The sequence below is a fragment of the Chelonia mydas genome, chromosome 2 (assembly GCF_015237465.2).
Source record: "Chelonia mydas isolate rCheMyd1 chromosome 2, rCheMyd1.pri.v2, whole genome shotgun sequence".
NCBI classification, from domain to species: Eukaryota; Metazoa; Chordata; order Testudines; family Cheloniidae; genus Chelonia; species Chelonia mydas.
This window is the reverse complement of record NC_057850.1, coordinates 144,504,293-144,528,095: the sequence shown is the minus strand read 5'-3', so window position 1 is coordinate 144,528,095 and position 23,803 is coordinate 144,504,293. Positions and strand designations below refer to the sequence as shown.

At 40.4% G+C, this 23,803-nt stretch overlaps 1 long non-coding RNA gene across 1 annotated transcript; it reads left to right on the top strand.

Annotated features, from left to right (window-relative positions):
- Positions 1 to 588: 588 nt before the first annotated feature.
- On the top strand, positions 589 to 22,677 carry LOC122464307. Its single transcript, XR_006288247.1, has 3 exons — positions 589 to 731; positions 16,097 to 16,098; positions 22,644 to 22,677. It is a non-coding gene; the product is annotated as an uncharacterized LOC122464307 (long non-coding RNA).
- The last annotated feature ends 1,126 nt before the right edge of the window (positions 22,678 to 23,803 follow it).

The following is a 23,803-nucleotide window of genomic DNA, read 5'->3' as shown; positions in this document are numbered from 1 at the left end:
TAGATCCATCCTCTTTGGAACCCCCCTATAGGTAATTGAAGGCTGCTATCAAATCCCCCCTCACTCTTCTCTTATGCAGACTAAATAAACCCAGTTCCCTCAGCTTCTCCTCGTAAGTCATGTGCCCCAGCTCCCTAATAATTTTTGTTGCCCTCCGCTGGACTCTCTCCAATTTGTCCACATCCCTTCTGTAGTGGGGGGGCCCAAAACTGGATGCAATACTCCAGGTACGGCCTCACCAGTGCTGAAAGGAGGGGAATATTCACTTCACTTGATCTGCTGGCAATGCTCCTACTAATACATCCCAATAAGCCATTGGCCTTCTTGGCAACAAGGGCACACTGCTGACTCATATCCAGCTTCTCGTCCACTGTAATCCCCAGGTCCTTTTCTGTAGAACTGCTGCTTAGCCAGTCGGTCCCCAGCCTGTAGCAGTGCGTGGGATTCTTCCTTCATAAGTGCACGACTCTGCACTTGTCCTTGTTGAACCTCATCAGATTTATTTTGGCCCAATCCTCCAATTTGTCTCGGTCTCTCTGGACCCTATCCTACCCTCCAGCATATCTGCCTCTCCCCCCAGTTTAGTGTCATCTGCAAACTTGTTGAGGGTGCAATTAATCCCATCATCCAGATCATTAATAAAGACGTTGAACAAAACCGGCCCCAGGACTGACCCCTGGGGCACTCTGCTTGATACCAGCTGCCAACTAGTCATTAAGCCGTTGATCACTGTGGAAATCTACACAATAATGACACTGATTTGACTTTACTTTCTCACATAGTAATTCATATTCTAATACAATATATTGACCACACACTTTTAAAAGAAATTATAATTATCCAGAACATTTTCACTCCCTAGGGGCTTGTAAAGGTAAATACATTTTAGTGATGTAAGTTACTTTATATGCTGTTAAACTCTAGAATATACTATAGATGCCATATTGATCATTGTTTCATAAGAACCAGAATAAAAAGGTATAGAATTTAGACTGAAAACTCTCCTGGGCAGGGACTATGTCTTAGTCCCTGTTTGCACAGAGCCTAGCACAATGAGCCTTGATGTCAGCTGGGACCTTTAGGTGCTACTGCAATACAAAGAAGAAGGAGACAGAGCTGTAAAATTAAAATTTTCTCTCGAAGGACCTGCCTAAAAGGTTGAGAACAGATAAGTCAGTAGTCTATTGAGAAGCAGAAATGCCTCTAAGTGGTGTCAAAGACACAGACATTTGCATCTGAGATATTATTTGGACACCTGAAAGTTGGTCACTGATTTCTAGTGGGTCCAGCAGCTAGTCTGAAAGAGGAAATCTTTCCAGTTCCCAAGGATCTGATCTCAACAAGGGGAACAATCTGAGATCTAGAGGAAGAAAAGAAGATAACAGCCCTTTGCCTCATCTATGATTCACCCTGTTCCAATGATCAGTGTCTATGAAGAGCTGCCAACATGAAACAATGGGTGTTACCATACACACTGTAAGGAGAGTGATCAGGTAAGGTGTAAAATCCCTCCTGGCCAGAGGAAAAATCCTCTCACCTGTAAAGGGTTAAGAAGCTAAAGGTAACCTCGCTGGCACCTGACCAAAATGACCAATGAGGAGACAAGATACTTTCAAAAGCTGGGAGGAGGGAGAAAAACAAAGGGTCTGTGTCTGTCTGTGTGATGCTTTTGCCGGGGACAGAACAGGAATGGAGTCTTAGAACCTAGTAAGTAATCTAGCTAGGTATGTGTTAGATTATGATTTCTTTAAATGGCTGAGAAAATAGCTGTGCTGAATAGAATGACTATTCCTGTCTGTGTGTCTTTTTTGTAACTTAAGGTTTTGCCTAGAGGGATTCTCTATGTTTTGAATCTAATTACCCTGTAAGGTATTCACCATCCTGATTTTACAGAGGTGATTCTTTTTTACTTCTATTAAAAGTCTTCTTGTAAGAAAACTGAATGCTTTTTCATTGTTCTAAGATCCAAGGGTTTGGGTCTGTGGTCACCTATGCAAATTGGTGTACTCAATGCTTTTTTTGCCTCTGTTTTCACTAACAAGGTCAGCTCCCAGACTGCTGCGCTGGGCATCACAAAATGGGGAAGAGATGGCCAGCCCTCTGTGGAGATAGAGGTGGTTAGGGACTATTTAGAAAAGCTGGACGTGCACAAGTCCATGGGGCCGGACGAGTTGCATCCGAGAGTGCTGAAGGAATTGGCGGCTGTGATTGCAGAGCCCTTGGCCATTATCTTTGAAAACTCGTGGCGAACGGGGGAAGTCCCGGATGACTGGAAAAAGGCTAATGTAGTGTCAATCTTTAAAAAGGGGAAGAAGGAGGATCCTGGGAACTACAGGCCAGTCAGCCTCACCTCAGTCCCTGGAAAAATCATGGAGCAGGTCCTCAAAGAATCAATCCTGAAGCACTTACATGAGAGGAAAGTGATCAGGAACAGTCAGCATGGATTCACCAAGGGAAGGTCATGCCTGACTAATCTAATCGCCTTTTATGATGAGATTACTGGTTCTGTGGATGAAGGGAAAGCAGTGGATGTATTGTTTCTTGACTTTAGCAAAGCTTTTGACACGGTCTCCCACAGTATTCTTGTCAGCAAGTTAAGGAAGTATGGGCTGGATGAATGCACTATAAGGTGGGTAGAAAGCTGGCTAGATTGTCAGGCTCAACGGGTAGTGATCAATGGCTCCATGTCTAGTTGGCAGCCGGTGTCAAGTGGAGTGCCCCAGGGGTCGGTCCTGGGGCCGGTTTTGTTCAATATCTTCATAAATGATCTGGAGGATGGTGTGGATTGCACTCTCAGCAAATTTGCGGATGATACTAAACTGGGAGGAGTGGTAGATACGCTGGAGGGGAGGGATAGGATACAGAAGGACCTAGACAAATTGGAGGATTGGGCCAAAAGAAATCTGATGAGGTTCAATAAGGATAAGTGCAGGGTCCTGCACTTAGGATGGAAGAATCCCATGCACCGCTACAGACTAGGGACCGAATGGCTAGGCAGCAGTTCTGCGGAAAAGGACCTAGGGGTGACAGTGGACGAGAAGCTGGATATGAGTCAGCAGTGTGCCCTTGTTGCCAAGAAGGCCAATGGCATTTTGGGATGTATAAGTAGGGGCATAGCGAGCAGATTGAGGGACGTGATCATTCCCCTCTATTCGACACTGGTGAGGCCTCATCTGGAGTACTGTGTCCAGTTTTGGGCCCCACACTACAAGAAGGATGTGGATAAATTGGAGAGAGTCCAGCGAAGGGCAACAAAAATGATTAGGGGTCTAGAGCACATGACTTATGAGGAGAGGCTGAGGGAGCTGGGATTGTTTAGTCTGCAGAAGAGAAGAATGAGGGGGGATTTGATAGCTGCTTTCAACTACCTGAAAGGGGGTTCCAAAGAGGACGGCTCTAGACTGTTCTCAATGGTAGCAGATGACAGAACGAGGAGTAATGGTCTCAAGTTGCAATGGGGGAGGTTTAGATTGGATATTAGGAAATACTTTTTCACTAAGAGGGTGGTGAAACACTGGAATGCGTTACCTAGGGAGGTGGTAGAATCTCCTTCCTTAGAGGTTTTTAAGGTCAGGCTTGACAAAGCCCTGGCTGGGATGATTTAACTGGGAATTGGTCCTGCTTCGAGCAGGGGGTTGGACTAGATGACCTTCTGGGGTCCCTTCCAACCCTGATATTCTATGATTCTATGGTGAGGATTTTTACCAAACCTTCCCCAGGAAGTGGGGTGCAAGGGTTGGGAGGATTTTGGGGAGAAAGACGTTTCCAAACTATGTTTTTTCAGGAACCCAGATAAAGTTTGGTGGTGGCAGTGGAAGTCCAAGGGCAAAGGGTAAAATAGATTGTACCTTGGGGAAGTTTTAACCTAAGCTGGTAAAAGTAAGTTTAGGAGGTTTTCATGCAGGTCCCCACATCTGTACCCTAAAGTTCAGAGTGGGGAAGGAACCTTGACATAAGGTGAGCTACTACCAGCAGGAGAGTCGGGGGAAGGGGGGAAACCTTTTGTAGTGATAATCAAGGTGGGCCATTTCCAGCAGTTGACAAAAAGGTTTTTTCCCCCCCACTCTCCTGCTGGTAATAGTTCACCTTACCTGATCACTCTTGTTACAGTGTGTATGGTAACACCCATTGTTTCATGTTCTCTCTGTATATAAATCTCCCCACTGTATTTTCCACTGAATGCATCCGATGAAGTGAGCTGTAGCTCATGAAAGCTTATGCTCAAATAAATTTGTTCGTCTCTAAGATGCCACAAGTACTCCTTTTCTTTTTGCAGATACAGACTAACACGGCTGCTACTCTGAAACATGCTGTTTAAGGGGACTAGTAGTTCTGGGTCCCTCATTCCCTTATTTTCCCTTATCGGCCCTGCTCCTTGCTGGACCATCTACCATGGTGCACTGTGGTGTCTCCCTGTGGCTGAACCACCACAGTGTATTTTGGGCGTCCCATAAGGTACTGTGACAACTGAGATAGATGCAGAAATTGATGGAACAACCTGAAATGAAATGTTTAGATTCAGGAATGTTGAAATGTTTTGTTTCCATCAAAAGTGGAAAAACAAAACATTTCAACATTTCCAAATACAAATTTCTAAAAAAATTTCATTCCAAGGCAAAGTCAGATGAAAACAAATGTTGAAATATTGAAATTTCCCAAAGGACATTGATGCTTATGTGGGATATATCTAGCTAGAAGTAAAGTATCCTTAGGTAAAAACACTGCAAGTTTCTAAAGGTGTAATTTGAACCCCTTCACTTTCAGAATCAAATAAAAACATAAAAAAAAAACCCTTATCCCGAAAGAGGTGATGAGTGGAATAGAAGGTGCTAAAGATAACTTTAAGTTTTAACATGCTCAGCCAGATTCTCAGCTGGTGTAAATCAGCATAGCCCTATTGAAGTCAATGGATTATGACAATTTACACTAGCTGAAGATCTAGCCTATTATTTGGGTGAATACAAAATCTTTGCCTACTTAAAAAGAAAAGAAGTACTTGTGGCACCTTAGAGACTAACAAATTTGTTTGAGCATTTAACTTCTATACTTAAATAATACATAAATAAATAAATAGCTAAACTATCTAATATGCTATATACATAAAAATATGTGATGTAATACATAGCCTGTCTAGTATTTGTCTAGTAGATTTGCAATGGGTTATATGAAGTCTTTTATGCATTTTGGCCACACTTCAGCAAAGCACTTAGGTCTGAGTTTAACTTTGGCACATGTGTAATCCTATTACTTTAGTGCCTGGCTGAATAGGGTAGGGATGGATTTAAGTATATGTTTAAAATTAAGCAAATGCTTCAATATTTTGTTGAAACAAGATTCGTGTTGTAATGTTATTGACCATTAGATTTCTTAGTGTCTCATAGGCAGTAAAAAGAGCATAATCTAGTTTATTACATGGGCAGACTATGGACCACTCTGTTTTGGATTATTATCCAAGAACCTCAGTTAGTCTGGGCTGTAGGCTAGAAACTACAGTATTCTGAGAAAAGTTTTCAAAACACTTATTAAGGCTTTGTTTAACTAGATTGATCTGGAACCTCTAGGCCCTATGAAGGAATACAGATCCACCATTTTGGTTTTTGGAAAATATGATGAGAATATTTTTTCAACGTGGCATTTCTTAGAAATTAATAAATTATGTATAATCCTTTCATGTTCATTTTATAGATATGTGGGTAACACTGATGTGACTCTTCATTAACATTTAGAAATGCTAGGAGTCATCTAGTTTCCCATTTTACATAAAAAGTTATGACTGCAACCATTTCCAAATCTTTTACGATATAGAATGGATTCAGTTGATTCAGAGATAACCAGCTCCACCATTGACCTTTTATGACACAGTGCAAGGCTCATTTTCAGCACCATGAGCTGAAATCAGTAAAAAGATCAGATAGTTCTCATTCGGTCACTTTGCAAACTCCATGTAATCCAAGTCATGCTGTAGCTGGAATTAACTTTTTTTTTTTAAATAGAAATGCAGCAATTACTGTGCTTTCATTGTGACAGATTTCTGTTACCAGTCTGCCTGAGGCATCAAGTGGTCAGGCTGAGGCCGCAGGATCGTTTGGGGAGGAGATGACAGAGCACATCAAGTAACTGAGTTTTTAAAGCTTTATTGATAAAATAATAAAATAACAGTGGAGAGTGCTGGGGATTCCATTCCCCACGTTACTCGAAGGAAGGAAGAAAGCGTTAGTGCCCCAAGCCCTGTCTTGTGACATCATGACTAGCACATGCCTAGCTGGAGAGTGGGTGTAATATTCACCTAATTCTCAGTGGCTAACATCTTACCTTCTCTGTCCCTTTGGAGCAACGGGTGACCATCAGATATCAACATCCACTGGTTTTGTCTGCACTTGTTTTTCATTGAATATAGTTACCCAAGTATGCTAGGTACTCTTTAGACAAATAGGAAAATGCAGTCTCTTCCCCAAACAGATTCCAGTCTCCAAAAAGAATAAAATTTTTATGTCTAAATCTAAATAAAGAGTTTACAATCCAAGACCCAGATTATCCCTAGCCCTTGTGAGGGTGAATGGCAGGGAAGGGGGGAATAAGCCTTCTGAGCAAGGGACAGTCACAATCACTGCTTCCCTCATGAACCTTCTCCCTGCATCCACATCTGGCGGCTCATATCATCCCAAAGGGGAGGAAAGAACATAGCCATAACCTGGCCCCTGCATTTTCCTCTGAGGAACAAGCAAGGATGGTGTAGACTGTGCATTTCCCTTGTACTTACCTCAGACAGCGCATGGATGCTCTGAGGCCTTAATCATCGTCAGGCTCCTACTGGCCAGTGCAGTTCCTAAATAGCATGATTTAGCCCCAAATATAAATGGAGAGCACATAAAGGGCTTTAGAGATTTGTTTTTCTGGGGCACTTCCACCTTTTTACACCTCATTTTAGGATACAGGCCTTGTTGTAAATGTGTGCTAGATCTAAACAAACCTGCAGATACTGTTAAATTAAATATTAGGAGCAATCTGCATTGTGTTTGAATAAAACAGTAGGTAAAATAAATGTGCTAAGATTCTGGAACTACTTTACATTGAAGTGGTTCCTCATTACAGGGTTATAACAGCCTGAACCCCTCTGTCTGCTGGCCTCCTTGCTTTTTGGCTGTTTTCCTCTTCTGGTAGCCACTGACCCCAATTTTCATCTTCCCTCCTCCCCTAGACTCTACCCTGTTGCCAATTTACCCCATCTCTTCTTTATAAGAAGATGTCTACCCTTCTCCCTTCTCCAGTGTTTCAGAGCCCTGAAGTACAAATAGGAACAATGAAATGAAAATAAATAAAGAAAAATTGAGCCTGGAAAAAAGTAGGTATGACTTCCTAATGGTGAGATCTATTAAGGTGTGGAATAATTCCCCCAAGAGAAACAATGGAAGCCACATGGTTTGGGATATTTAATACAAAAGCAGACAAACTCTGGAGAATATACTCTACATAAGAATTCTGCAATGGCCTTGGGAAAGATAAAATGATCTGGCATATCTTTTCCATAACTGATCTTTTCCATATCTAACATATATAATGAAGTCACAATAAATAATCATATTAGCTGTATGTTTCTGCAAAAAGGCTTCACAATTAAATTCTCATTATTAGCCTTCAGAGTCTCTCCAAGCTATTGTCTCAGGCTAGGGCCCTTCATTTTGAGTTCTTATTTTATTTTATTTTCCCCAGGAATTTATGTGTTTATTTCTACAACAAAAACAGGTGAAAATCAGTGCAAAAACTACTCCTTTTTCTGGGTAAATATTGGGGTTTGTCTTGGTGGATGGAAAGGTAGAGGGAAAAAACTATTTAGTAAATTAATGCTTTGAATTCTGTTAATCAGTGTGGCTTGCTGAAGAACTAAAACAGAATTCAAAACACGACACCTCTGAGTCTAAGAAAACAGTATATCTCTTATCCCCAAATAAAACTTTTCATTTGAATAAACAGTTTACTGTTGTAGACTTAGAACTATTAGACTATAAATATTTACATTTAATAATTGGGACACACCATTTGCAGTGCTTACACCGAACTTCATCCCTTTTTCCTTTTATTATTTTTTTTAAAATTTTGAATACTTCCTTGTGTTCTGAAACGTATTCTGATACAGATTTTTGTTTTCTTCCCATTTTAGGGTGTCAAATCTTTAAAGCATCATCTGCTAACAGCTTTAAAATGTGCACGTTGTGGGCATGAGATTCATCAGTATGTTCAGATGCACATGAACTTCAGAGCTTGTATGCATGCCTGTTTGTTTATTGGGTGTATCTTTTAGACTAATACATACCCTTATTTCAACAGGCAGCTTTGCATATACACACAGACTAATGTATTATCGTAATACATATATTTCATGCAATGTATTGTATTTTCCAAATAAAACAAGTTATATTTTATATATTTAATACAAAAGTGGGTGAAAATCGGAAAAAAATGAATACTTTTTGTAAAACCTGGGAATTTTTTTGTAAAAATTGGTTTAAACTGAAAATGAAGGGGCTTATCTCAGTTTTACTATATGAATACTCATTATGACAGCACAGCAGATATTAATATTCAGAAATTTATAATAATCCAATGAACATGGACACATGGCCCTACCTTTGATGTCTGTAATAATCTAATAGTTTGCATATGGTGTGAATATTATCTACACATACACAAAAGGAATCAGATGTTCTGGTGCTGAGCAAGTTTGAATTTATTAAATCACAACACTTCTCTCAACTTCTCTTTGATCATTGACTTAAACTGGTGTTCTTGGAGTGAAGGAACATATGCTAAAGAAGAACTTGTCACGCAGGACATCTATAATTAAAGCAAACCTTCAATGAATGCATTTCTCAACACCTCCATTAAGCTTTGTCATACTGCAAAAAGAACATGCACCTTGGTGTAAAGAAAAGTTAAACAATTGTCAGCTGAAAGCAGATGAGGGTTTTATTGAAAACCTGGGATTACTAATGCATGAAGAAGAGCCCAAGCAGAGCATAGATGATATAACTGTTGCTTTTTATAATTGCACAATTTTTTTTACCAATGGAACAACTAAACAAAAAAAGGATAGATTTTCTTTCTGTTTTTAGCAATAGTTTTAATTCAGGAGAAATCAGTGACCTAGGTCATTTGGTTGTCACTGATCCTAGTACAGGGATCCTCACCACATGAGGCGAGAGCTAGGATTACTACCTTCAGGGCAGCACAGATCATGACATTCAAACCTCACTCATTAGGTTCATGGGAAGGCTAAAGTTACAGAGAACCTGTTCCAAAGCTCTCTGGTGTAAAAGAGTTTGAATGTTTAACAAGACATCTACAGAACAACATTTTACATAAACCAGTTCTAAAGGAATTTGTCATTTAAAATAATGTAATCAACATACAAATGTAGGGAAATCAATGAGTCTGAAATGAATGATCAAACTGTTATTTGGCAGGGAAGCCTGTCCTGCAAGGTTATCTCTTATATTTTAGGGATTTACAAATTATAATAATTTAAAATGAAGGCAGAGTTATAGATTTCATAAAATTGATAGCGTCTTCCACAATAGTGAAGAAGTGTGGACAGGCTCAATTAAGAAACTTAGTTTTGAGAGAAGTTCAAGGGCTTGGTAAAGATATGTAGAACTTTTCACAACTAGATCACATTTTTAAATTAAATCCATCTAATTTTGTAATTATCAAAGTCATTAATAATAATTATTATGCTATTGTTAGTTAGACATGGATCAAAAGTGTAATATTTATATCTAGAGCCTTAGTTCAAACTACTAAAATATTAGGAGGTGCTCTCATCTGGAGTTTGGGGTTGGCACATTTATAGGGAGTGGGACCCGCAGTTTAATTTGGGTCTGGATGCTGGTTTTGAACCTCTCCAAAGTTAGGGGTGTCATGCCTACCTCTAGTAAAGTCTATTTACATTTATAGGAACACATGCCTTCAGACCTCTGGACATATTAACAAAATTAGATAAAAACAAAATTATATTAAAGTGGAGACATCTATGCTTTTAGGAGTTCCTAAAGCTCAGACAAATAACACAAAATCCTCAAATGACAAATCTTAAAAGGAAACAATGTATGTATCCTTGCCTTGAAGATGCCTTAGCTTACTCTGGTGTATACTGAAGGGAAGACCATTACAAGGTCAAGAGCTGAAGCTTTTCTTCCTATTCTCTCAAAGTTGGAACATGGAATGGTCATGGATTCCAACTCTACAGATCTTAATTGTTGCATCAGGACATAAGGCAACAGATGGTCCTCAGGTGGACTGGAGAGGTGTGATTTAAAGTTTTTAATACTAGTAGCGAGACCTTGAAATACACTTGCTAGGTAAAAGCCAATATCAGATGAAAGCTGCCTAAGGGCGTGTGAAACAAGTTGGTGGTCTAAGTATCCATATAATAGAAACTACCACCCAAATAGTTGTCTTTGTTAGTATTCTCACCCAAAGATCGGGAATAGAAACAACTATCATATTAGCATTAGTGATGCCCTCTCCACAACAAGAAGCAGTCTGGTAAAAACTTACATTGTCACTGACATTCTGAAGAAACAGGACTTCAGTTTTCAAGACTGATTACCTGGCACTTCCACGAGTCCAGAATCCCCTTTTTAAATGAGAGAAATATAGTTTACTTTTACTAAAGATTCTTTCTTTCTTTCTTTCTTTCTTTCTTTCTTTCTTTCTTTCTTTCTTTCTTTCTTTCTTTCTTTCTTTCTTTCTTTCTTTCTTTCTTTCTCTTTTCTGCCCCTCAATTGAACTTTAATCTCGTCTTCCCAGCAACACAGGCCCAACCTACTTCTCCATGAAAGTGGCTTTCTTAGTAGTGAATGGTGTCTCAGGACCTCAACCACCCCCTCAAAATTGGTGCTTGGAGGTGAAAGGTTGTGAGGTGAAAGGTTGGGAAATGTGCTGTTATCTTTTCTGGAACTTCTGTCTCTTGCTTTTAGATTTGTATGATCTGTGAGAGTTTGAAAATTGGACAGGATGTGATCGCTGCGCTGTCAGGTGCTTACAAAGCGTTGTTTTTTGGGCAGGTGTGTAGATACCCAGAGAATGCAAAGTGGCCCTAGAACCCTTTAATGTGTGCAGAGATTGATCCATGATGTCAGTGAGTAGTTTAGTACCAGCAAAAGGGAAGTCTTTGACAGTATTCTGGACCTCCTTTGGAAATCCCGAGAACAGAAGCCAGGAGGCCCACATCATAACTCTCACCATAGAGATCAAAAGAGCGACAGTGTCATAAATGTAGAGAGATGTTTCAGAGATGTTCTGGAGAGCATCTTGCATTCTGCAATGAGAGCCTGGAATTGCTCTCTATGTACTGCTGGTAGATGCTCAATAAAGGAGTTCAGCTTAGATAATTTGTGTGACTGTAGTTCATCACTAATGCCTGGTAGTTGGCGATTCTGAATTGCAAAGTAGCTGACGAATATGACTTTCTACTGAACAGGTTGAGGTGCTTATGATCTTTATCACAGGAGATAGATTTAATGTGGTGCTGCCTTCCATGTGCGCTAACCTCCTTGGCCAACAGGGTTAGGAGAGGGATGAGAAAATAAAAAATTTTGAGTCCTTAGAAGGAACATAATATTTTTTATCCATTCTATTGCATGTGGGTAGAATTGTGGCCCGCGTGTGTCAGATAACTTTTGCAGGCTCCAGGAGGGCCTCATTAACAGGCCGGTAATGCGAGCAGAAGAAGTTGTATGAAGGATGTCAACCAGCTTATGATGTGGTTCTTTAACCATCTCAAGAGGGATCTGCAAAGAATCCACAATTCTCTTGACACAGTCTGAGGGCTGCTTGAAATCACCAGCCAAGTTTGGAGGAGGTGGCATAGCAGCTTCATCCAGGGAGAAGAGAAGATGGTTGCAGGAGAAACCTTTTCAGCACTATCTCCCTGTTCCTCAAAGGTTCCTTCCATCTCCTAGAGATGGAGGTTGGTGAAGGTTGTCTTTCTCTGTGACGAGTGATGCTCAAGGCCCTCGAGAATTTCTGGTAATAGGCCACCAAGAGGTCCCAATATGGAAACTGGGTGGTGCATATGGCATGGATAGAGGCATCCATGGGTGTCCATACCAATGGAAAGGGGGTTGTGGAAGTTTATCTTGAGTGAGACCAATGTCCTCAGAGATCTCTGGAAAAGAACCTCTGGAGGGATGGAGAGGAGAGCCTTGCACACATATTTGGGAGACTGAGGCAAGAGCTTCACCATTATAATGATTCCCTGTGGGCTGACTTGCCATGGTAGGACTTGTGGGATTAGCAGAAGAAGTGTAGTTTGGGGAGGGATTTGAAGAAAATGTGGGGGCTTGCTACACTGGAAAAGTGATGTTTCCAGGCATAAAGGGTAGTAGAGTTGGGTAAAAGTTTCATAATAAGTCATTTGCTTTTTGGATGTACTGCTTTTTTGTGTTTGCAGTCTATCTGTGACTCAAGGATGATTTTTCTTGATTTTTTTTCAATATTCTCAACTGTTCATCAAATCATTTGTCTGAACAAATTACAGTCTGTATATTTGTCACTATTTGTTATGGGTGATCTGAATCACATGCTATTGTTTCTGAACTTCCTCTTCCCCCATTGAAAGGCTGAAGGGAAGTACTGAGTGATGAATAGCAAATAATGAATCACACATAAACTTTTTCATGAATAAATTCCATTTCTAATCATTGGTATGTGTAAAAATATCAACACTTCCACAAATGTTTGCACCAACAGTCACCCAAATAAGACTTAATAATGCTGAATGGAATTTGGAGTATACATTTCCCTGTTTTTAGGCCAGCTTGGAAGTACTCTTGTTGAAGAGAACAGAAGATTTAAAAAAAAAAAGAAGTAGTACAAAAGTTGGCATCACTGACAGAGTGAAGGTGGTGAAGCGTAAAGTGATAAGAAACAAAAGCATAGATGTAGACTGAGGTGCTATTTTGCAAGGCCTAAAAGGAAAGTATAAGAATTTTAAATTTGATCCAATGAGTGAGATCATGGCCTTGATCAGAGAGAAGCGCCAGCATGCGCAACACAGAATTCACTCAGATTCTGATCTCCGCTGTCTACGCACACAGAATTCATCTTGCAGTACATGCTGTGCTTCCTATATCCTCCACAACAAGATCCAGTGATAACATGAAAAAGATAGCTAACAAGCCTTACAATATGCTCTCTAATGCAGATGAGGAAGCCATGTTATTAGTGTCAACCACTGACAGTGGAACTTTGACCAGCATCTTTTAGTCTTGCAATAACATTGCTAGTGTTGCAATAACATCTCCCATCTTAACTCCAGGAAGACAGCACACCATCCTGCTGCTTATATGCTCTTGCAAAATGTTCTTTCCATTTTTGTTAACATGGAGTCCTCAACAAGCATTGCCAGTATTCTTTGGACAAATGGAGATTGTCTCTTGGGCAAGCGTGACGTCCTTTTGGGTTATTCTGAGCTGCCATCCTCAAATATGTTTTCTGCAGTTCTCTGTTTCTTTCCTCTAGCAGAATCTTCTGTCATATTCTCTGCAGCTGCTATGTGTAGAACCTGAGATCAATTGTATACCTCTGGCGGTGTTGACTTTCTACTGGTTCACTTTTCTGTAGTGGTCATGAACTACAATTGTCTTCTTTAGTTTCTATTCTCTCCTGTTTTCTCATTCATAATTCCAAGCACAGAATCTGTTATTACTCTTCAGAAATTCCCCTGTTATCTTTCTCCTGTTCCCTGCATATGATAACAGGATTTATTTATTGATGTATATGAAGAATTAAAGATTATGTGGATATTTTGGGTGGACATAGTATATTTTGGACCAGATTCTGCCTTGCCAGACCACCACAGCAGTGCAAAGAAAATATTATCTAGTCCTATTTCCTCTGTTAGAGATTCAGTCAGTTTCTAGGCTACCTCAATTCCCATGGTGCAAGGGATGCCCCAAGGGCAGGGAGGTGCATGTCAGGAGCCAGGAGCAGCTATAGCCAGAGTAGGCTATATATACTTTGACTATACTCAGCTGGCAGACAGTCCCTTAATCCCATTGGGACTGTTGCCAGCTGGTGCAGGTTATAATAGTTTGCAAACTGATCTAACATCTGCTATGGCTGAGTAGAGCATGAGGCAAGGGAATTGTAAGTAGACCTGTTCAGGAATTGTTTTATTAAAAAAATTTCATCAGAAAATGCTGATTTGTTGAACCCAACAAAGTTTAGAAATTGTCAACATGTTTTGCTTTGACATTTTTGAAATGAAAAATCCTGGCTTTGTGATTCAAAATAACTTTCCTTTTTGAAATGTAAGCTAATTATAGTTAAAGTAAAAAAATAAAAATGGTCAAATTTGAAATGGAATGCTTTAAAATTATATTTAAAAGTCTGTTTGTTTATTTATTTAAATGTAACTCAAGGAGCTTACCATGCTTCCTGGGTTTCTGTGTGCTTGTAACTCAGAAAGAGTCTCTGTCCTTGGGGAGAAGGGAGGCCAAGGGCAGACTCGGAGTCTGCTAGGCTACCAATGGGATTGGGAAGAGACAGTATTTTGAGCCAAAGGGGCCTTGTCAGTTTGGGGAAGGATAGCAGGGTGCCTTGATGGCTACCAGCAAGTGGGCTCAGATGAGGAGCAGTGTTTCCCAGAAGGTGGGTTAGAGTCCAGTGACTGACAAGTAAAAGCCCTGGAAGAAGAGCTAGCCTTGACCAACAAAATGGTTCTGAGTGAGAAGCCCACCCCGGGGAGCACTGTGAAAGGGTATAATTTTTTTTGAGTGTTCTGGAGCCAGCCGCTGAAAGGGCAGGACTGGCTGTGGGGTAGCTCTTTAGTCCAAGGTCTGCATGCAGGTCCCCCTGAGAACTGGCCTCTGGTTACCTGGAAGCAATAGCCTTAAACTGAGCACTAGGGTAGGAGATTAGCGCTAGGATTTTAGTACAGTTATTATAATCTGCACTTGAGCCCTACACCCCTTTACTGTGAGGTAAAATCTTGGGAGCAGAAGTAGCCCCATTCCTATATGAAGAAGACACTTGCCAGATGTGAGTGACAGCCCCTCTTCAGTTACAGAGGAGTCCAGATTCATCTCTGAACCTGAGGATCGCTGTCAGAATTGTGAGTGCACCCTCTTTTAGTTAGATAATCAGGGAAATTGTGTGGGAGACCACCCACCATGGCCTGAACTATGTCCTCAAGCCAGGGGATAAGGGCTTGGGAATTTTACTACCTGTTACTTATGAAACCTGTGGAGGGGCTTACCACTTTATCCCATGTGTGAGCCTTTTGGCTGTACTGAACCAAGTCAGCTAAATTGCTTACTGCTGCTACAGAAGATATTTTTTGTCACAGGTCATCAAGGGCTCCTACAAAGTACGTGTGCCAGTGGGACACACACTTTTTCTCTTGCTCTATTTAGCGATGTAAAAACCATTGAAAAAGTTAACTGCTTAAACTATTAAAATATTTAATTTAAACAGTTAACTATTAAGCAGCTGGGGCCCATCTGGCTGGCATAGCTGGGGCTGCTCCTGCTGGGGCCACACGGCTAGGGCTGGGGCTGCTCTGGCCACTCTGTCTGGGTGGTGTGGCTGGGCCCACTCTAGCTGGTGTGGGGCCACTGGGGTCTGCGGGCCTGCCATCTGGCCGGCCCGGGTGTTAATGGTTAAGGTGGTTAACCGGTAAGACTAATGCTTACCAGTTAATCAGTTAACATTTTACATCCCTAGCTCTATTAGGTCATGTGACTGGAGAAATTTGTGGGTATTATCAGTGTGGGCACTGGTGATCCTGAGAGTAGTGTTTTACCCTGTTATATTTAATTCCTAGTTAATATAATTACTGTGTTGAATATATTGTATGTGTTTGTGTTACTACTTGGGAGTTTACAACTATCTGGCAAGTAAGTGTGGGTTTAGAAATTTTATTTAGAACTTTCCTTCTGAGCTGCCCTGCTGATCCTGCCAGGAAGCAGCAAGATGGGTGGAGTCATTGCCAAATAAATTCATATGGGAAAAAAATAAGGAAGTTATACTCTGATGAGCTGGAGATGAATCCAAATGAACCCAGGCCTGTCCTTCAAAACCTGTAAGGAGATAGGCGTTCAAGGAGGTGACCAGGTAGGTGGGAGGACAACATAAATTTTTGGTTTACAAAATTTCCCAGATTCAACTTCTCATCCTGATTTTGGACAGGAATGTTTTTTTTTTTTTTTTTTGAAATCTCAAAAATTTTTGCAGGACAGGAAAACCACTTCCTGCCCAGCTCTAAGCAGATCCTTGACAATCTTCCCTCGGCTGCACTCAGTGGAAATTGCTCCCCAGTTTGCAAATGAACTTTTAGATGGTTAGGCATCTTTCTGAAAATAAGCCCCTGAGTGTACATGTCAGGATATTAAGAAGAGAGAAGTTAAAATTTTCTAGTTCTTCCTAGAGGTAATGTGAACATCCAGACATTGGCTCCATTAAGCCTGGTGGCACAAAGCAACCCTATCATACCTCAGCCACACTACTGCCATTTTTTAATGGTTGTTCTTGTTGTCTTGTCCAGTCTTATTTGATACTTTCAGCAACACTTTAAAAATTCCTTTGTAGAAGTTTCAAATATTGTGTCTGGGTAACTTACTGAAAATGCAACCTGACAGCCAAGTGGAATCTGTCTTAGCTTCTTTATGTAAAAGGATCAATAGCACTTTACACCTAATCTTTATTTCAGCTTTTAGGCTTTTAATGCATCATTTGCTCCCTTTTGACACACAGGGAGAAAAAGAGTGCTTCAAAACAACAATATAATTTTTCCCTCAATATAATTGACAGGAAACTTTTTCTATAGCTCTATGAAAGAAGAATTAAGATGTTAGGGTCACAGAAAACATTTATTTTATTTTTCAGAAGACTGGGCAAAGGAAATGACTTTTCAATCAATATAAAGCTAGTCAATCAGAAAAAAAAAGACAAAAAACAAAAACACAGCAGAGGAAATAGAAGGGCCTTTTACACTTTGTGCACAAAGGTGAAGAAAGCATTTTCCCCACACTATGCATGACCAGCTGCCCTGCTAGTTGACTTTTTTTCCCCAATCTGAGTCAGCAGGAGCTAGCATGAGGAGAAAGGGAGACAAAGGCTACTGTGGTCATTGAGTTAACCAGGCTTGTCATCGTTAAAGATTTCTGTTTAGGGGTTTCCTCTGTTCCTGCACGCCACCCTGACCACTGTGCAAGGGATGCTTGACATTTGAACTGTGAAAGGAAATAGTGGTCTGGGAATTTTTGTCAAATAAAAGAGTCAAAGTGAATATTTAATTCAAAAATGTACTGGTTTTCTATTAAGTCTACCAGAGAATTCAGATTTTCAGGAGCGTATATGTAGATAGGAATGTATCTATCTATTCATTGTTTATTAGATAGATTTACCTCTCAGTTAGCTATCTATCTCTCACTTTCCTGTTGGCTTGGGTACTAAGAAGTGCTGCTGAGCCAGTGCTTGGAGAAATTAGTGTCCCTTTACAATTAGAGACAACCTTACAGGGGATAAGATACTGCTGCTGCTTCTGCAAGAAGCAGTCAACTATGAAGCTTTAAGAAACATCAGGTGCAGCCAAAATTATAGCTACCTTATTTCTCCATAGCAACTTTTTCATTTTTTCTGAACTTTGTATTGAACCATTTTCAGAAAAAACAAAGTAAAAAACATTAGAGCAAAGAAAACAGGCAAGAGAAAATACAGAGTAACAGCAAATATGTCTAAAACGAGGATGTTAGAGACAAATGGGAGCCTAGCGCTGTCAGCAGAAGTTATTTAATTAAAATGATCTGGTCTCAGGTTTGATTTTGAAGGGTTGCTTTGCTCACATTTTGAAAGGAATCCCAATATACTGAAATCATTAGAATGCATTTTTGTATTTTCTGTGTTTTTTTTTCCCATGATAAAAGTATCCCAGACACTTTTAAGCCATGTAATAATATCTGGTGGGCTCTTTGTTTTTTCCAGTACTCGTCAATCCATTGGAACATCTAATAACAGAAGCTTGGAATAAGTACATTTTGGGTAATCTGAATTGTACTGAAAGTTCAACTATTTCAGAATTTCAGTCCTAATCTTGTAGTGACTGTAAAGCTCCTCCATGGCAGAGGGGAGTGGTGTTCGCCTTTCCTATTCAAGGACTGATGGGGCTGCTTCAGCCTCCAGTTCAAGTTAGGGTTGTCTTAGTCTTCCCAAACTTGAGCACGTGTTTCAATGTTCCCTATGGATACTGCAAGGGTGTAGTATCTGTCCCTGCCATGAGACCTCCCAGCTTTCCCCCATCCCTCAGAATACCCTCCCCTTCTCCTCATGGGTTCTGCAGAAGTTGAGGAGAGCTGGTAGAGCCAGCTTGGTATCTGAGTGTAGGGGATCCTCAACACTAGAATTATTTCTAGGGGATTTACACCTGTCCTGCAGTTCCTTTGTGTCATCTTACGGGGCTTCATGGCAATGAAGAGGTCCCTGAAAGTTTTGAGTGCACAGAGAGTGCAGGATCAGGCCCTTTGAATATGGCTTTGGCATACCAATTAAATTGTCCCTATGGAAGAGCTCTTAACTTGTCCACTTCTATTACTCCATAAACTAATGAGAAGCCAAACTGTGACTATCTTACTCACACAAGTCCTGCCACTGAAGTCCATCACAACTTGTCAAGAGCAAACATAGGTACAGTGCACCAATAATTAAAACTTTAAAAATATTTCTTAAATACTTTAGAATATATGCATGCCTGCTTAAAACAACTTTATTCACATTGACAGGTTTCAGAGTAGCAGCCATGTTAGTCTGTATTCGCAAAAAGAAAAGGAGTACTTGTGGCACCTTAGAGACTAACAAATTTATTTGAGCATAAGCTTTCATGAGCTACAGCTCACTTCATCTCACTGGTCACTGGTGACCAGAGAGATGAAGTGAGCTGTAGCTCACGAAAGCTTATGCTCAAATAAATTTTAGTCTCTAAGGTGCCACAAGTACTCCTTTTCTTTATTCACATTGTCCACCAGAAAGTGAGTGGGTTTATTCAGCTATCTAAATTAATTTGAGAAGTCAGGGAAGTTCAGAGAGAGGTTATCTAAACACTGATGAACCCTTAAACCAGAAAGGGTGCTCTGTGCTTATTTACTGAGAAGACAATATTGAATGAAATCCCAAAGCATTCATCAGTTAAAGTGTAAAGTAGAATTTTAGATGGGGGATGAGCCAAAAGCAAGGATTATACCTTAAAATAAAATTTAAAATTAGTATAGGGAAATGTGCTCTAGAAATTGAAAAGTTAAATATACATATACAGATGTTTTAGCATTGACATTTTTAATTAAGCAGTCTCCCTATACTTATTCAAAGTAAGATGAAAGATTGTATTTGAAAGACAATGTAATATTGAAGAAAGGGAGGGATGTTATATTGCACCTAATTTAAAAATTCTAAGCTTTTCTTTTCAAAAAGAAAAGGCTCCTAAATCCTGATTGAGGGTGGGATTTTCAAAGGAAAATGAAATTCCATAAAAGTTGGATGTCTAACTCCATCAAGCGTCTTTGAAACTCTGAATCTCAGGCTCCTAAATAAACAAGCCAATTACCAATAGTGCAGAGGACCCAATAGCTACCAAATGACTTTTGATCAGGAAAATTGTATCTCCTGTGAGTTCAGGTATTAGAATCTATCAACTGTATCTGCAGATGTTAGTGATTGAAAAGTGCATACATAGTTGTTTCTACACCTAAAAAAGGAGACCCTTTTAAGATAATTTAATCTTATAATTGTACAGTGTTATTGTTTAAAATCCCTTCTAAAGAGTACCAATCAAATTCTCCATTGTTAAGTGATTTATAGGCTTCCCACTCTTGGTAAGAAATTTGTGAATTCAAATCCTTGCTTTAGATGTTTGTAGACAGACTAGGTCCTGAACTTCACTGTTTATATAATTATATTTTTAAGTATTATTTTTAAAGTGAAGGATATTTCTTAAAATAAACCCATTGAAAGGGAAACAAACCTTTCTCCTAAGAGGACATGAAATACAGGACATGAAATACAGAAAAGTGGACAGGCTGGTGGTCTTAAAAGTAGCTTTACTCATCTAAAGCCAAACAAAATAAAAACTGCTCTAAGAGCTTATTCTTAACCTCGGAGTTAAACTCATTTTGGGTCAGATTCTCAGCTGGTATAACTCAGCCTTGCTCCACTGAATGTAAGAAAGAGAGGTTGATTTACTCCATCTGAGAAACTAGCCCAATGTCTTCAATTATGTCTATTTTCTAAAGTATTTCTTACACCAGAAAGCACATTTTAATTAATAGTTGAACAGTCAGATGAAGGTATTACATTGCTTTGGACAATTTTACATATTGCACAATATTTTTCTCTCTCCTTAAAATGTCATAGATTAACACTGAAAAATGTATAGTTTATTTAATGTTTTCCACCTTTTGAGAGTTAAATGATGTAGTGAGTTAGTGCATTAGCTTGCCAATTTCTAGTTGAGGTCACAAATGAAAATGGGATCTCATCACATTTTTCATCATCATGAAAGGCCCAACCCTGCTCCCACTGAAAGCAATAGGAGTTTAGCTATTAAATACAGAGAGAGCGTGATCAGGCCAAAATCTAGCACACATTTAGCAAGTTTATCCATAACCAAGCGAAGCCCAAGAGCTGATTAGAAGGAGTGTGTACATGAGAGTCCTAGGAGGGGATTTACAGTGATGTAGCAAGATAGGTGTGGAAGGTAGTAACATAACTAAATAGGTTAAATGTCCATGTATGGAGGAGACTGACTACATGCAGATCTCCCCATCCCAAGGGGGAAAAGTGCTGTTACTCATTCCCATAGCTGGAGGATTGTCCATTAGTCCAAGAAACCACACATGTTGAGGTGGCCGATAGGGAGTGGAGCAAAGGCAAGGAGTTTGAAGAAGGGGAGGGCATGGCATGGCATGGCATATGGGCAAGAGAGACATGCATTGTTCTTCCCTGCAGTCATATATAATAAAAGCCGCTAGAGGCTTTAACTTCTCTGTACAGCCCCTTCTGTGCTAGAAAGCTGCCTTAAAGAGGAATTCCAAGAAGGAAACACACACTTAAAATAATCTTGCATGCCTGCAATGTCATGGGGACTCAGATACACAGCCAGAATTCCACTGGGTTCAAAATTCTTAAGTTCATTTTTATTAATTAAAAGTTAGATTATCATGGAAATGAATGTGGGAAAAACAGATTTTCCTTTTTCTTTTTTCTCCACATTGGTATGTCAGAGATACTTGGGAGGCCTAGATCATATTAATGAGATTCCTGCTTTCTGAGCAATCCTATGTTCATTCCAAACCTCTCTCTTTCACCTCCAGGCACTGCAGGTGCTATTTCAGCCCAAGGGACAGAAGTTTTTCAGCACAGGTGTAAGTGGTAGGAGGGAGAAGGAACAGATCTTTATATGCCAGTGGGCAGGAGGGTCTTTCACTTGGGTCTTTCTTCTAAGAATCCCTTCCCCCACAACTGCCAAGATTTTGGAAGGAATTTTCATCCATTCAGTCCTAGAGTCTCCTCTCTGGCTGACTGTTCAGTTTTGGACCTATGACCCTAAAGATTAGGAGACATATTCAGAGTACATGCCCATGTAATTTGTATCATAGAGGTTTAGGGTTGGAAGAGACCTCAGGAGGTCATCTAGTCTAACCCCCTGCTCAAAGCAGGATCAACCCCAACTAAATCATCCCAGCCAGGGCTTTGTCAAGCTGGGCCTTAAAAATCTCTAAGGATGGAAATTCCACCACCTCCCTAGGTAACCCATTCCAGCACTTCACCACCTTCCTAATGAAATAGTTTTTCCTAGTATCCAACCTAGACCTCCCCCACCGCAACTGGAGACCATTGCTTCTTGTTCTGTCATCTGCCACCTCTGAGAACAGCCGAGCTCCATCCCCTCTGGAACCCCCCTTCAGGTAGTTGAAGGCTGCTATGAAATCCCCCCTCACCCTTCTCTTCTGCAGACTAAATAAACCCAGTTCCCTCAGCCTCTCCTCATTAGTCATGTGCCCCAGCCCCCAAAACATTTTTGTTGCCCTCCGCTGGACTCTCTCCAACTTGTCCACATCCTTTCTGTAGTGGGGGCCCCAAAACTGGACACAATACTCCAGATGTGACCTCACCAGTGCCGAATAGAGGGAAATAATCACTTCCCTTGATCTGCTGGCAATGCTCCTACTAATGCAATCCAATATGCCATTAGCCTTCTTGGCAACAAGGGCACACTGTTGATTCATATGCAGCTTCTCGTCCACTGTAACCTCCAGGTCCTTATTTGCAGAATTGCCACTTAACAATTCGGTCCCCAGCCTGTAGCAGTGCATGGGATTCTTCTGTCCTAAGTGCAGGACTCTGCACTTGTCCTTGTTGAACCTCATCAGATTTATTTTGGCCCAATCCTCCAATTTGTCTAGGTCACTCTGGACCCTATCCTACCCTCCAGCATATTTACCTCACCCCCCAGTTTAGTGTCATCCGTGAACTTGCTGAGGGTGCAATCCATCCCATCATCCAGGTCATTAATGAAAATGTTGAACAAAACTGGCCTCAGGACCGACCCCTCAGGCACTCTGCTTGATACTGGCTGCCAACTAGACTTCAAGCCGTTGAGCCTGATGATCTAGCCAGCTTTCTATCTATCTATAGTCCATTCATCCAATCCATACTTCTTTAATTTGCTGGCAAGAATACTGTGGGAGACCATATCAAAAGCTTTGCTAAAATCACGTATATCACATCCACCATTTTTCCCATATCCACAGAGCCAGTTTTCTCATCATAGAAGGCAATCAGGTTGGTCAGGCATGACTTGCCCTTCATGAATCCATGTTGAGAGGGACCTTCCCTCTGCTGGAAGATTGGGAGGGCACTCTGAATACCCAGCACCTCCCCAGATATAATTTCTAAGTGTTGTACTGCAGCGTAAGGCAGACTTGGAGGGGAGGAGGGGCTGCACAAAAATCTCAAAAAGGATAACACAGCCTTCAGGATTCACAGCTGTGGAGCCCTTGCAGACCATAGAGCTGCTTAAGTTTCCTTAAATATTACAGGTAGCTTCAGTTCAGCCAGCTATTTAAGCACAGACCTAACTCTAAACATGTCAGGAGTCCTCTTAAAGTCAATGGCACTACTCACATGCTAGGAGTCAGTGACAGGCTTAAGTAGTTTGCTGGATTAGGTCCAGAACCAGGATTTGTCATGATATTATTAATCATAAAATCCACCTATAGTATTTGACCTTATGACCTTTTGTGGCAGTGGATTCCATGGACTAACTATTGTTTGAGGCAACATAACTTTCAACGTATGACAACCAACAAACTACTACAAAAAGGATCAATTATTAGCCATATGAATACATTGGCATAAATATACTGTTCTCAAAATTGTGCACAAACTGATTTGGATTTTTGTTTATCAGTGAATGCATCATTTTCCACTGCATTCATTTAATCTAAGCATTGAAATATCTTGACTGAATGGTGAAGCTGTTTTGAAGAATAATGAGATGTACATACATTACAGAGTACTAGCAATGCAGGAAGGATTTTTTTTTCTTTCTGGACTAGCATATTTTATAACTGTTTATTGAAAGATGCCCAGTACTTTCACTTCAAATAAAGTGATCAGTTCTAAGCGGCATTCACTCAGGGGGTAGCCCTCAGCAATAAACACTAGTCTATTTAGAATGTTTTCTATTCTGTTTAGGCATTTCTTCATTTCAGACTACATGGGGTAAGGGCAGGAAGGAGCACAATAATGT